This window comes from Salmo trutta, chromosome 17 (assembly GCF_901001165.1).
Source record: "Salmo trutta chromosome 17, fSalTru1.1, whole genome shotgun sequence".
Lineage (NCBI taxonomy): Eukaryota > Metazoa > Chordata > Actinopteri > Salmoniformes > Salmonidae > Salmo > Salmo trutta.
Window position 1 is genome coordinate 29,660,455 of NC_042973.1, and position 16,178 is coordinate 29,676,632.

At 43.8% G+C, this 16,178-nt stretch overlaps 1 protein-coding gene across 2 annotated transcripts in view; it reads left to right on the forward strand.

The window, feature by feature from the left end:
* Positions 1 to 16,178, forward strand: part of LOC115151995 (talin-2-like) — a 134,380-nt gene that overhangs the window by 35,458 nt on the left and 82,744 nt on the right. The window lies entirely within an intron of this gene.

Here is a 16,178-nt window from a genome sequence, read left to right on the forward strand (position 1 = left end):
GCCGACCCTAGGTGATGAGGGTAGGTAACATCGCCTCCGCCACGCTGATCCTCAACACGGGGATCCCACAGGGGTGTATGCTTAGTACCCTCCTGTACTCCCTGTTCACCCACAACTGCGTGGTCACGCGTGACTCTAACACCATCATCAAGTTTGCTGATGACATGACGGTGGTCGGCGACGATTAGACAGCCTACAGGGAGGAGGTCAGTGACCTGGCAGTGTGGTGCTGGGACAACAACCTCTCCCTCAATGTCAGTAATACCAAGGGGCTGATCGTGGACTACAGGAAAGGGGGGGAGGGGGCAGCTTCAAGTTCCTCTGTGTCCAAATCACTAAGGACTTAAAATGTTCCACGCACAGTCGTAAAGAAGGAGTGACAGTGCCTATTCCCCCTCAGGAGGTTGAGAAGGTTTGGCATGGGTCCTCAAATCCTCAAAACCTTCGACAGCTTCACCATTGACAGCATCTTGACTGGCTGCATCACGGCTTGGTATGGCAACAGCACCGCCCTCGATCACATGGCCCTACAGAGGGTGGTGCGGACAGCCCAGTACATCACTGGGGCCTAGCTCCCTGCCATACAGGACTTCTATATCAGGCGGTGTGAAAGAAAGGCCCCGAAATCGTTAGACTCCAGCCACCCAGGGCATAGACTGTTCTCTCTGCTTCTGCATGGCAAGCGATACCAGTGCATCAAGTCTGACACCAACAGGCTCCTCAACAGCTTCTATCCCCAAGCCATACGACTGCTAAATAGCTAACAAAATGGATACACTGTCTCTATGCACACTCACAGGACTCTCTACACAATCACGCGCACACACACACTCGCACTCGCTTCATTTACTCACTCATAACATGCACACGCATACCTACTCCCATACAGTCATCATATACAGTGCGTTGCTGCTACTCTGTTTATCATATGTTGATGCCTAGTCACCTTACCCCTATACGTCTATACCTTACCTCTATCACTCCAGTATCCCTGCACATCGCAAATATGGTATTGGAACTGACCCTGTATATAGCTTGCTTATTTCTCGTGTTCTTCTTATTTATAAATATTTTTTCTGTGTTTTTTCTATCTTATGTTGTTTTTAGTATTACATTGGGTTTTTTTCTCAATGTTGCAATTGCGATTTGGGTGAACTGTTGGAATCATGGAAATAGAATGATTATTCTAATTCTATAGTTAGAATATAATAGTGGGCACTTTGAATACGGTGTTGTTTGACATGACAACAAAGAAAAATGCCAGAGAGGAGTTAGGGTAGAAACCGAAGTGTTTTCTAGGGGATCCTATAATCTTTGGCTACATTTGAATGTTTTCAGCTTACCTAGTTCATGCTAACATATTCATGCTTCGTGTATTCCTCTTTGATTTAGAAGATACTGTTGCACAAACATGCTGATTTTAGGTCTACACCATCACTGGTGTTATCAGGCTGCATAGCTAATTGTGTTTGCTAGTTAGCTGGCTAGTCAGAACAATCAGCATTAGCGGCTAACACGATTTAGGCCAAACTTGCTAAGAAAAGACAAGCTAGATGTTTGCAGATGTAAGAAACACAAACTAATAGTGTAATTATAGAACGCTAGTGGATTTATATTAAGAAGCAAAGTGAAAACAGCATTGTTGTCATCGACATTGTTGCCTGTGGTGCATTGACCATGCAGACTGAACGCAAGTGTCTCGTGGTCAAGGAACAACAAATGCGCTCCTTGAATGATAGGGGGCGAAGTAAACTATAAAAATGGACGTTACACATGGCGTATCACATTTAACAAACCAAACATTCAAATACTGTTATAGAAGGTAAAGTAAAAAAACAAACCAGTCCACGCATCAATACCGGTATATCTTTAAAAAAATACAGTATACCACCCAGCCCTAGTTGAGCGTGAGAAACCCAGAAATGTTGATGTTCTTTACACAAACCGGTGCACCTGGCACCTACTACCAACCCCGTTCAAAGGCACTTAAATCTCTTATCTTACCCATTCACCTTCTGAATAGCACACATACATAATCCATGTCTCAATTGTCTCAAGCCTAACAAATTATTATTTAACCTTTCTCCTCCCCTTCATCTACACTGATTGAAGTGGATTTAACACGGGACATCAATAAGTAATCATAGCTTTCACCTGTATTCACCTGGTCAGTCTTTGTCATGTAAAGAGTACGTGTTCTTAATGTTTTGTACACGCTCTATAAATTAAAAAAATGGCAGTGATTTGCATATAGGGGAAACACTGACCATTGACTCATGTCAAGAATTATATTAAGTGGCTTTTGTTAGTCTTTGCTTGGGCCTGTGCTGTGAGTGAATGTCTGACTGCACAGCAAAGGCCTTTAAGGGTTTTCTCACTGCACGGCGCTGACAGAAGCCACCTGACCTGGGAATTGCCCCACAATGTTGTTGCTATGGCAACCTTCAGATGTGAAGCATGAAATAGTGTGCCTGCGAGTCCTTAACTAAGCATGGCAGCATCCTTCATGTGCTCGAATCCCTAATCGCTGGACAGAGGAGGCAGACTCAATGCTGCAGGACTGTTTTGAGAATATTGATTGGAAAATGTTCAAAGATTAATCTCACCAAGACTCATCCATCAAACATTGAGGAATATCACAGGCTTCATTACGAAATGTGTTGATGATGTTGTACCCACAATAACAATCCGGACATACCCCAACCAAAAACCCTAAATGAAATTCGTACCATGATGAGAGCCCATACTGCAGCATTCAGTGTCAGCAGAATGACGACTCGGTGGCTCAAGGCAAGCAGGTGCGAGCGCCGCAAATCCATTAGGGGTGCAAAAAGACAATGCAAACTCAAACTTTAATCGATATTTGACAACTCAGACTCGCGACATGTGGTAAGGACTACAGGCTATCACTGACTACAAAGGCAAATCCAGCTGTGTGGTTCCCACCGTAGCCTCCCTCCAAGGAACTTAACACATTTTATGCTCGCTTTAAGGCAGCAAATACAGAGCCATTCAGGAAGGCTCTCACCGTTCCAGATGACCAGGTGCTTTCGCTCTCCGAGGCTAACATGAGGAAAACCCTCGAGTGAATACTCACTAAGCCCAGGCCCAGATGGCATCCCTGGCCACATCTTCAGAGTGTGCGCTGACCAGCTGGCGGGCGTCTTCTCATACATCTTCAACCTTTCCCTGTCCCAAGCTGTAGTCCCCACTTTCTTCATCCTCCCAGTGCCCAAGAAAACCAAGGTGACATGCCCAAATGGCTATCTCCCCATTGCACTCACCCCTGTCATCATGAAGTGCTTTGAGAGGCTGGTCATGGCCCATATCAATGCCAGTATGCCAGGGACACTGGACCCACCGAAATGTTCCTACCGCTCCAACAGATCCACAGAAGATGCCAAGCAGCCAACAAGTGCTCAGAATAACTCTTTCAAGACTGTTGGAAAAGCATTCCAGGTGAAGCTGGTTGAGAGAATGCCAAGAGTGTGCAAAGCTGTCATCAAGGCAAAAGGTGGCTCTTTTGGAAAAATCTCAAATATATTTTGATTTGTTAAACACTTTTTTTTTGGTTTGCACATGATTCCATATGTGTTATTTCATAGTTTTGATCTCTTCACTATTATTCTACAATGTAGAAAATTGTAAAAATAAAAACCCTTGAATGAGTCTGTGTCCAAACTTTTGACTGGTACTGTATATTCTACTGAGCCATTTTTACTTTATTTTCATATTCTTATCTTGAATTTTTTTATTGTTGTTGCATTGTCGAGAAGGAGCCTCGTAAGCATTTCTTTGGATGGTGTATACCATGTGTATCCTCTACATACGACTAATAAAACTTGAAACTAATCCTGTAGCTCGATCCTCTCGTAGCGCCTTAGTGGGTCCAGCCACCAGCCCTGTCCTGTCCTGGAGGGGCTCATTGTACTCTCCCCTACTCCCCTATAGCACTGTCTGTAGGGAACCTACAGACCCATGTACATCCACATAATCACCACACATTAGCTCTCCTCAGATGACCCTTCAGATCTAAAGCAGGTGTTGCACAATGACTGTGGGAGTCTAATCATGGTGATCAGATGTTTGAGGTGGATTTCTGCTGGATGTTTGTTTTTCTTAATCAGAAACAGGGCTAGTCCTAGGGTCTGGTCGCAGGGCATAAATGCAGTTGAGGGGAGAAGTGCTTAAAAGGGAGTTCTGATCTGATGACTAGATGACTCTCAAAATGTGTGAATTGCAGTTCACAACAGTATCCAATTCTGTGACAGAGCTGTATGCCAAGGAGTAAACACAATCAAGTAGATTACCTTTCCTCTCTGCTACATTGTGGAGGCTGATATTTTTAGGGAGTTTCTCTCTTCCTTTCATAAAGTATGTTTGGAAATGTGGCCAGCACAGGTCATTGGTGCTCTGGTAGGTGGGCTTGAATCAGGGAAAGCGTGGATGCTGGCAGTGGAGTTAATGGTTCTCAGATGTCCGCCTGTGACACACCCAGACCCCATCTGAGACTAATGATAAGAAAGAGGTGAAATCATATGGGTGAAATGCTCAATAATTGGGAGAAGGCTACAGCTCTTCCTCATTCACTCAGTTTCTGCCATATTGTGTTCTTGATGTTTTGCTAAAACAAGTGTGAAGTCAGATGTTGATGAACATGGTTGGTGCTAGTTTTCACTGAATACGAAACATTCACGTTACATAAAACAAGTCCTTATTTCAAATGAGAGTATTGGCAATACCGAGCTGTCATGGTAGGAATGGGAATACATGTCTTTCGATATTTTGTGTGTCCTCTTAAGGGATTGTATATGGAATATTGGAGAAAAATAAATCAGCCAAGTGTGTCTTTGCGTAGCTATCTTCAGAAACGGCTTCCAATTTGTCAGCAGGCCTCCAGCACACGGTACCCTTTAGGAGAACTTTCTGAAGTGGATAATATTTGTAGCAGGAGAAGCTGTTTGTTTACAGCTTTCCCAGACAATTTAAACATTTGATTCTCCTTTGCTTTCAGACTGTGCTGCTGAGAGGAAAACAAAGCTGCTAGAAGTGGCATAGAGATACTGTGTGTTTGTTGACCAATCATTAATCATTTGGAGAGGGAACATACAGTAAATAGCTGTCTTCCTAATTGCGTAAGTCTTGCCTGAGTGAGTCTTGCCTGGGTATTTTATCTGCTGGCCGGCTGGCTGTCTTGTTTTGTTTGGTTACCTAGCCTCCAACTATGTGTAAGAAAGTTTTACTTTGTTTTCAGACCAAGTGAGTCCTGTGAGAAGATAATTACACCACAGCAGTAATCGTCTGTAGCAAGGCTGGAATGGATGTACAAGCAGTAGTAGTGTCTAGATAAAAGGACAGGTCATACCAGCTGAACACCAAATGAACAGGGATCCTCTCAAAGCAGTGGTTGTTACTGTTACCTTTTCACTTCTTCAGTTTGTTCAAAGTACAGGAATAACAGAAGGTCTCAGGTTAATACAATGTATAAACGTTCCAGTTTTATAATGCACTCCTACACCAAGCACCCTCACTGAAGCAGTAAAACCAATATGGTGTTTTTAATTTTTCAGGCACAGTTTGTGAAACTGGATCAGTCATCCTTCTCAATCTGTTTTTCTGCCTCTGCTTTCCTCTATTGTTTTATAGCAAGTTGGCTCATACTGAACGTACACAGTTAAGTGCTCATTTTAGTGCTTTTACAATGAATATAGCTCTTTATAGTGACATTGTTTATCTGACATTTGAAAGCAGACTTTGGTTCAAATGTTAAAAGCACAGCAGTGAATATTTTTATAAGGATGACCTTGCAGGCAGTGGCAGCTCTGAACCTGTGGTAACTGAAGTGGCCCAGCCTGCTCCTGCTGTCCATCCATATAAGTCCAGGAAACAGTGGGCAATGCAAAGTCAGTGATGTGGAAACAATGGGCCAACAACATGCCCTCCCCCTGAACTTCTGCCTTCAGAGACTAAGGTTTGACTCAGTTATGATGGTTTTTAGGATTAATAAAACATTCACAAGGACATTGTCTTTGAGTGTTCCAAATACAATTAGTCAAAAACAGGCATGTAGATAAGAAAGGGAAATGATAATCCACAACAGTATTTTTAGTTGAGAACAAGTTCTCATTTACAACTGCGGCCTGGCCAAGATAAAGCAAAGCAGTGGGACAAAAAAAATGACCGAGTTACACATGGGATAAACAAACGTACAGTCAATAACACAATAGAACGAATCTGTATATAGTGTGTGCAAATGAAGTAAGGAGGTAAGGCAACAAATAGGCCAATAGTGGCGAAGTAATTACAATTTAGCAATTTATACTGGAGTGATAAATGTGCAGATGAGGATGTGCAAGTAGAAATACTGGTGTGCAAAAGAGCAAAAAAACAAATATGGGGATGAGGTAGGTAGTTGGTTGGATGGGCCATTTACAGATGGGCTGTGTACAGCTGCAGCGATCGATAAGCTGCTCTGACAGCTGACGCTTAAAGTTAGTGAGGGAGATAAGTCTCCAACTTCAGTGATTTTTGCAATTCGTTCCAGTCATTGGCAGCAGAGAACTGGATGGAAAGGCAGCCAAAGGAGTTGTTGGCTTTGGGGATGACCAGTGAAATATACCTGCTGGAGCGTGTGCTACGGGTGGGTATTGCTATGGTGACCAGTGAGCTGAGATAAGGCAGAGCTATACCTAGCAAAGACTTATAGGTGACCTGGAGCCAGTGGGTTTGGCGACGAATATGTAGCGAGGACCAGCCATACAGGTCGCAGTGGTGGGTAGTATATGGGGCTTTGGTGACAAAACGGATGGCACTGTAATAGACTGCATCCAATTTGCCGAGTAGGGTGTTGGAGGCTAATTTGTTAATCAAATTTATTTATAAAGCCCTTCTTACATCAGCTGATATCTCAAAGTGCTGTACAGAAACCCAGCCTAAAACCCAAACAGCAAGCAATGCAGGTGGTAGAAGCATGGTGGCTAGGAAAAACTCCCTAGAAAGGCCAAAGCCTAGGAAGAAACTTAGAGAGGAACCAGGCTATGAGGGGTGGCCAGTCCTCTTCTGGCAGTGCCGGGTGGAGATTATAACAGAACATGGCCAAGATGTTCAAATGTTCATAGATGACCAGCAGGGTCAAATAATAATAATCACAGTGGTTGTCGAGGGTGCAACAGGTCAGCACCTCAGGAGTAAATGTCAGTTGGCTTTTCGTAGCCGATCATTCAGAGTATCTCTACCGCTCCTGCTGTCTCTATAGAGAGTTGAAAACAGCAGGTCTGGGACAGGTAGCACGTCCAGTGAACAGGTCAGGTTTCCATAGCCGCAGGCAGAACAGTTGAAATTGGAGCAGCAGCACAGCCAGGTGGACAGGGGACAGCAAGGAGTCATCATGCCAGGTAGTCCTGAGGCATGGTCATAGGGCTCAGGTCCTCTGAGAGAGAGAAAGAAAGAATTAGAGAGCATACTTAAATTCACACAGGACACCGGATAAGACAGGAGAAATACTCCAGATATAAGACTGACCCTAGCCCCCCGACACATAAACTACCGCAGCATAACATCGCCGAAGTCAAGGATCGGTAGGATAGTCAGTTTTATGAGGGTAAGTTTGGCAGCATGAGTGAAGGAGGCTTTGTTGCAAAATAAGAAGTTGTATGGCGTTGAAGCTCGTTCGGAGGTTTGTTAGCACAGTGTCCAAAGAAGGGCCAGATGTATACAGAATGGTGTCGTCTACGTAGAGGTTGATCAAAGAATCACCCGCAGCAAGAGTGACATCATTGATATATACAGAGAAAAGAGTCGGCCTGAGAATTGAACCCTGTGGCACCCCCACAGAGACTGCCAGAGGTCCAGACAACAGGCCATCCAATTTGACACACTGAACTCTGAGAAGAAGTTAGTGAACCAGGCGAGGCAGTCATTAGAGAAACCAAGGCTTTTGAGTCTGCCGATAAGAATACGGTGATTGACAGAGTCGAAAGCCTTGGCCAGGTCGATGAAGACGGCTGCACAGTACTGTCTTTTATCGATGGCAGTTGTGATATCGTTTAGGACCTTGAGCGTGGCTGAGGTGCACCCGTGACCAGCTCGGAATCCAGATTGCATAGCGGAGAAGGTACGGTGGGATTCGAAATGGTCGGTGACCTGTTTGTTCACTTGGCTTTCGAAGACTTTAGAAAGGCAGGGCAGGATGGATATATTTTTCTGTCTTATTGGATCATGTTGTCAGGCATGGTTTGTCTGACAGATGTTATTTCTATGTAAAATATTCTGTAACAAGTGTTGTTTTTGTGCTCAATGGTGGATCGCGGCCGCTTTCCAATCTTTGGGGATCTCAGGCGATACGAAAGAGAGGTTGAACAGACTAGTAATAGGGGTTGCAACAATGGCGGTGGATAATTTTAGGAAGAGAGGGTCCAGATTGTCTCGCCCAACTGATTTGTCAGGATCCAGATTTTGCAGCTCTCTCAGATCATCAGCTGTCTGGATTTGAAGGAGGAGAAGCGGGGGGGGCTTGGGCCAGTTGCTGCGGAGGGTGCAGAGCTGTAGGCCGGGGTTGGGGTAGCCAGGTGGAAAGCATGGCCAGACATAGAGAAATGCTTATTGAAATTCTCGATTATCGTGGATTTATCAGTGGTGACAGTGTTTCCTAGTCTCAGTGCAGTGGGCAGCTGGGAGGAGGTGCTCTTATTCTCCATGGACTTAGTGCCCCAAAACTTTTTGGAATAAGTGCTGCGGGATGCAAGTTTCTGTTTGAAAAAGCTAGCCTTTGCTTTCCTAACTGACTGTGTGTATTGGTTCCTGACTTCCCTGAAAAGTTGCATATCGCAGGGACTATTCGATGCTAGTGCAGTACGCCACAGGGTGTTTTTGTGCTGGTCAAGGGCAGTCAAGTCTGGAGTGAACCAAGGGCTATATCTGGCTACATTTTTTGAAAGGGGCATGCATATTTAAGATGGTGAGGAAAGCACTTTTAAAGAACAACCAGGCATCCTCTACTGACAGTATGAGGTCAATATCTTTCCAGGATACCTGGGCCAGGTAGATTAGAAAGGCCTGCTCGCAGAAGTGTTTTAGGGAGCGTTTGACAGTGATGAGGGGTGGTCGTTTGACCGCAGACCCAAAACGGACGCAGGCAATGAGGCAATGATCGCTGAGATCCTTTTTGAAAACAGCAGAGGTGTATTTAGAGGGCAAGCTGGTCATGATGATATCTATGAGGGTGCCCATGGTTATGGATTTGGGGTTGTACCTGGTAGGTCATTTGATCATTTGTGTGAGATTGAGGGCAGCTAGCATAGATTGTAGGTTGGCCCGGGGTGTTAAGCATATCCCAATTTAGGTCACCTAGCAGTATGAACTCTGATGATAGATGGGGGGCAATCAATTCACATATGGTGTCCAAGGCACAGCTGGGAGCAGAGGGGGGTCTATAACAAGTGGCAACAGTGAGGGACTTATTTTTGGAGAGATGGATCTTTAAAAGTATAAGCTCAAACTGTTTGGGCATAGACCTGGATAGTATGACAGAACTCTGCAGGCTATCTCTACAGTAGATTGCAATTCGGCCCCCTTTAGCAGTTCTGTCTTGATGGAAAATGTAGTAATTGGGGATGGAAATTTCAGAATTTTTGATGGCCTTCCTAAGCCAGGATTCAGACACGGCTAGGACATCAGGGTTGGCGGAGTGTGCTAAAGCAGTGAATAAAGCAAACTTAGGGAGGAGGCTTCTGATAACATTCATGAACCCAAGGCTTTTACGGTTGCAGAAGTCAGCAAATGAGAGTGCCTGGGGACACACAGGGCCTGAGTTAACCTCTATATCACCAGAGGAGGAGTAGGATGAGGGTACGGCTAAAGGCTATAAGAACTGGCCGTCTGATGTTTTGGGAACAGAGAATAATAGGAGCAGATTTCTGGCCGTGGTAGAATAGATTCAGGGCATAGTGTACAGACAAGGGTATGGTAGGGTGCGAGTATATTAGGGGTAAACCTATGCATTGAGTGACGATGAGAGAGGTTGCATCTCTGGAGGCGCTAGTTAAGCTAGGTGTGGTCTCCGCATGTGTGGGGGGTGGGGACAAGCGGGCTATCTGAAATGTTGAGCAGGACTAGGGGCCCCGCAGTAAAATGAAACAATGAGAGCTGCCCTTAACGACAGTATACAAGGCATATAGACATGCGAGAGCGGCATAAAGCAATCACAGGTGTTGATTGGGAGAGCTAAGACAACGGGTGAGACAACAACTGATAAACAGCTAAGATAACAATGGGTAAATGGCGATAAATGGGCAGAGAGGGTCAGTTAGCTACACACAGGGCCTGAGTTCGAGGCTGGGGTCGACAGATAAACAAAATGAATTACCGTGTTAATGAACGGTCCAGCAGGCATCAGCTGTGTCGCCGAGTGATCATAGGGTCCAATGAGCAGCAGTAGATGGAACAGGGAGCCGTTCGGTAGTCGACTACTACGCTAGGCGAGCGGGAGACAGTGTTCAGGAAGCTAGCGGGCCAGGGCTAGCAGATGGATCTTCACCACATCCACAACGCAGAGGCCGGGTGAGAGCACATCGGCCGAATTACATAAGCAGATAAGCAGACCAGTCGTGATGGATTGGCGGGGCTCTGTGTCGACAAAGGGTCCAGGCCAAATTGGCAAGAGAGGTATTGTAGTTGGTTTGCTAGCCAGGAGATGGGCCTAGCTCGAGGCTAGCTCGAGACTAACTGGTGCATACTTCTGGACAAGGGCGTTAGCCACAATAGCCACTCGGTAGCAGCTAGCTAGCTGCGAAGATCCGGTGTAATGGTCCAGAGCTTGCAGCAGGAATCTGGTGATGTAGTGGAAAAAAGAAGCAGTCCGATATGCTCAGGGCTGATATCGCGCAGTAGTGTGATTGTGATGTAGATATTTATTTTGCCTCGTGTAAGGATATCTAGCTATCACTCTTAGAAAGTATCCTAGTCCATCACACATTGGGGCGCAGCCACTGTTTATACGTTCCGTTCCAGTGCTCTTGATAATACAATCAGTATGCTGCTGGTAGCAGACAGCAGGTAGTCCGGGACCTGCCTCCTCTGGCCTTCTGACGGATGAGACCGAGAGAGAAAGGATGGCTGTGAGCTGAGGAGAGGAGAGGCTGGACCTGAGATTGCTTTTACCTGATTTGCAGGACATTACACATTGGCCAGGATTTATATGACTGGGAGGCAATGCTCTGAGCATGTTGCTAAATACTAATGCTCTGATGCTCCCAGTCTCCAGACCCAAAGGCAGGAGGAAGTACATCTCTCCCACAGATTAATCTAATACATTTAATGCCGTATTAATGATGATTCCCCATATGTTTAACAATGAACAACTAGTCAATCAAACTATCAATTCATACTGTAGTAGTTGGTATAAGATTCCCTGAATAATATTCTCTAAGCTTTGTTGTTTGCAAATCACTAATATCCTGTACTGTACAGTATGTGTTTTTGTTAGGTAGATGTGACCTGATGGCAGGGGAAAGCTCTGTAGACACATTGAGTTTGTATGGTGTCTGTACTGGTTTTACTGTGTGAGAGACTGGAAGAGGGAGTATCCCAACGGTCTGTTAGCCTTTGGAAGCAGCAGCGCAATGATTTCATACGCCCACTTGAATCAGCCCAGAGGAAAAGCATGTTTGCTCTAGAGCTGCTTTCTTTTCAGAAAGAGAAATCTTAGACTCAGATGTTTTGTTTCTGTAAGCCCGCCATAGCAATGATCTCTCCTTAATTACAGTCACATTTCATGATCCTCCTCTCACCGGCTATCCTCTTCCTCTGGTAATAATATCGCATATTACTCCAATTGCAACCTGTGTCATACTGTAGTTAGTGTAGCACGCACCAGTCAGATTCACTGCAGGAGCAGAGAAAAGAGCAACACCATTTTGTTACTTGAGTCCTCTTTTGTTTTCGAGAATATGGAAACAATGACGGAAATAGCCTGGAACATAAAATAGCTGTTTTGATCTTGAATTTCTCAAAATACTCACATTTTCTCTAAGCTTTTTGTTACGGCAGTAAATATAGCCCTACAAATACTGTATATCTGGGCTGCTCCAAACCAGTGGTGTTCGCAGACAGCAGCGCTTTCCCTGACTGGCTGACATCATCCTGACAAGGGCCTGAGGATGAGGGCAGAGCTGGGTGATATGGACAAAATATCATATCGTGATGGAAAGCTTTTATGCGCAAATATTGATATAATAACCATCATATCGAAATAAACCTGGGGTCACGTGATGAAATGTTGTGTGGTCCTCCCACTACGACTCGTCTGGAAATCATGCAGTTTATAGACTACAGATGAAATAATTGATGACGAACTTCAGGGTGGTGAAAGCGCAAGGTGATGGGCCTGATGCTCCTTTCCAACACATATCATGGATCTTATTCTGGTGACATGATCATCAATACTTTCCTTTAAAAATAAAAAAAAATAAGAATTAAAAAGAGTAATACATTTTCTGAGTCAAACCAGTAATCGCTTGTACAATAGGAAAGCAAAAAATGGATACTGTAAATGCGTAACTTGCTAGGTGAAAGAGCATATTTTTTTTAAATGTTTGAAGGGAATCAATACTTGTTTGCCGTTTTAACAAATACTTTTGCTCTTTTGTCCAAAATAATCTCATTGTGTAGGCTATACGTGCGCTCCAGCCAACAGCGCGCAGATACTGTACAGCACTGTATCTGCGCCATGCATGCTTACTTTCATGTGCGCACCTTCAGCGCCAGCGATGCATGATAGGCACTATTCATGGCAACAAAAAAAACTACATGTGCGCAAATGAGCAGTTCTCAACTGTTAGCAGTATCTTACTGGGGGTAAGAACAGATGATTGCCATAATCAAGTTTTATCACTGTTATTTGATGTATATTATATTTAACAAACCAAACATTGAAATACTGTTATGTAAGGTAAAAATCCAAACTGGTCCATGCATCAATACTGGTAGATAGTAAAATATGGATTACCACCCAGCCCTAGATGGGGGGGGGGGGGGGGGGGTGTGATCTGTGTCAGTCCTACTGTACCACTGACTCTGACTAATATTGCCAGCTGTCAGACACCTATCCATCCACATCCTTTATCATCCGGCTCACCAATGGTATTATTCACCTGCTACATATGTACTGTATACTGGTGTTGTCAGCTTTTGAATGGGTTGTAATCTGTGAAATGGGTTAGTCTCTCACAGTCACACACAAACTATGACCCCATGCTGCGCTGAGTGGGCTGGGTTGCAAGGCGAGATAGCGTGGCAGATGCAAGCTGAACTCCTGACGCCACTCATACTCACTATGTCAGATCACTAACTTACACATAAAACCAACTTCAGGTTTGGAGGAGAAATTTACGAAGGATCCAAGATCCCAGATGTTATATCAAGAAAAATCGATTTCATACTTTAATGCTGCTTAGGGATCAGCCAGTCAAGGGGCTCTGAAAACATCTCTTTCTCTGCCCTCTTATGACCAGAGGGACCCCTCAGGCTTGAAGAGAGGAATCCAAACATACCCTCCCACAGTCTTGATGGGTGGAGCCAGGGAGTCCAGTCAGTCTTGGAGGCCATGACGACCCTGTGTGGCTTTACACAGACACTGAAGAAGCGTCACCCTAATTTTCTCTGGGTCATATACAGTCAATGAAGTAAGCAGACCAGACCCAGCTGCTAATGCATTGGTGCCTATTGGAGAGCAACCTCGTTAAGAAAACCAGAACTGACAATTTTTTTGGGATGACCTGAGTGGCACATCTTAAATTATCCACCATCCTTGGTGTACAGTCCAGTGACTGACTGACTGACTGACTGACTGCAGCTGTTGGGTGGAGCTCTGCTCTAGTCTCTTCTCCTCTAGTAGCTCCTCCTACCATGGCCAAGTCACATGCTGGTTCTCCATGTCTAACGGTGAGCCCAGCAAGGCTTTATACTGTATCCTGTAAGTGCCTGACCTAATCCCTCTAGAATTATTTTAAAATTACATAGTATATTATACTTTTTTTGAATGTTCTGCAATTACAGTGCCTTCAGACAGGATTTACACCCCTTGACTTTTTCCAAATTTTGTTGTTACAACCTGAATTTAAAATGTATTTAATTTAGATTTTGTGTCACTGGCCTACACACAATGACCTATAATATTGAATTGGAATTAATAAAAAATGAATGGCTGAAATGTCTTGAGTCAATAACTATTCAACCCCTTTGTTATAGCAAGCCTAAATAAGGAGTAAGAATGTGCTTAACAAGTCACGTAATTGCTCAGTGCGGATGTTGCCTGTAAGCCATGGCTTCTGGGTGGGGTATGTTCACTGTGGGGACGGCGTCATCAACACACTTACTGATGAAGACAGTGAAAGATGTTGTGTACTCCTCAATGCCATTTGAAGAATCCTGTAACATATTCCAGTCTGTGCTAGCAAAACAGTCCTGTAGCTTAGCATCTGTGTCATCTGACCACTTCTTTATTGACCGAGTCACTGGTGCTTCCTGCTTTAGTTTTTGTTTGTAAGCAGGAATCAGGAGGATAGTATTATGGTCAAATTTGCCAAATGGAGGGTGAGGGAGAGCTTTGTACGCGTCTCTGTGTGTGGAGTAAATTTGGTCTAGAGTTTTTATTTTTTTCCCTCTCTGGTTGCACATTTAACATCCTGGTAGAAATGAGGTAAAACTGATTTAAGTTCCCCTGCATTAAAGTCCCCAGCCACTAGGAGCGCCGCCTCTGGATGAGCGTTTTCCTGTTTGCTTATGGCCCTATACAGTTCATTGAGTGCTAGAATCAGTTTGTGGTGATAAATAGGCAGCTACGAAAATTATATATATTGATGAAAACTCTCTTTGTAAATAGTGTGGTCTACAGCTTCATGAGATACTCTACCTCAGGCAATCAAAACCTCGAGACTTCCTTAATATTAGATTTTGTGCACCAGCTGTTGTTTACAAATATACACAGGCCGCCACCCCTTGTCTTTCCGGAGGCAGCTGTTCTATCTTGCCGATGCAGCATAAAACCCGCCAGCTGTATTTTATCCATATCATTGTTCAGCCACGACTCGGTGAAACAGAAGATATTACAGTTTTTAATGTCCCGTTGGTTGGATATTTGTGATCGTAGTGTCTATTTTGTTATCCAATGATTGTATGTTGACCAGGGAGGTTTTCCAATGCCTCACAAAGAAGGGCACCTATTGGTAGATGTTGAATATCCTTTTGAGCATGGTGAAGTTATTAATTACACTTTGGATGGTCACTACAAAGAAACAGGTGTCTTTCCTAACTCAGTTGCCAGAGAGAAAGGAAACTGCTCAGGGTTTTCACCATGAAGCCAATGGTGCCTTTGAAATTGTTAGAGTTTAATGGCTGTGATTTGAGGAATGATCAACAACATTGTGGTTACTTCACAATACTAATCTAAATGACAGAGTGAACAGGAGAAAGCCTGTACAGAATAAAACATATTCCAAAACATGCATCTTGTTTGCAATAAGGCACTAAAGTAAAACTGCAAAGAATGTGGCAAAGAAATTAAATATGTCCTGAATACAAAGCATTATGTTTGGGGCAAATCCAACATAACTCATCACTGAGTACCACTCTCCATATTTTCAAGCATGGTGGTGGCTGTATCATGTTATGGGTATGCTTGTCACCAGTCAAGGGAGTTTTTTAGGATAAAAAGAAACGGAAGCACAGGCTAAATCCTAGATGAAAACCTGGTTCAGTTTCCAACAGACACTGGGAGACAAATTCACCTTTCAGCAGGACAATAACCTAAAACACAAGGCCAAATATACTGTACACTGGAGTTGCTTACTATGACGATATTGAATGTGGCCTAGTTACAGTTTTGACTTAAATCGGCCTGAAAATATATGGCAAGACTTGAAAATGGCTGTCTAGCAATGATCAACAACCAGCTTGAAGACTTCAAAAAATAATAATGTGCAATCCAGATTTGCAAAGCTCTTAGTCTTACCCAGAAAGATTCACAGCTGTAGTCGTTGCCAAAGTTGATAATAACATGTATTGACTCAAAGGTGTGAATAAATGAGATTTCTATACTGAATAAAAATATAAACCAACGTGCAACAATTTCAAAGATTTTACTAAGTTTCAGTTCATATAAGGACATTAGTCAATTTAAATAA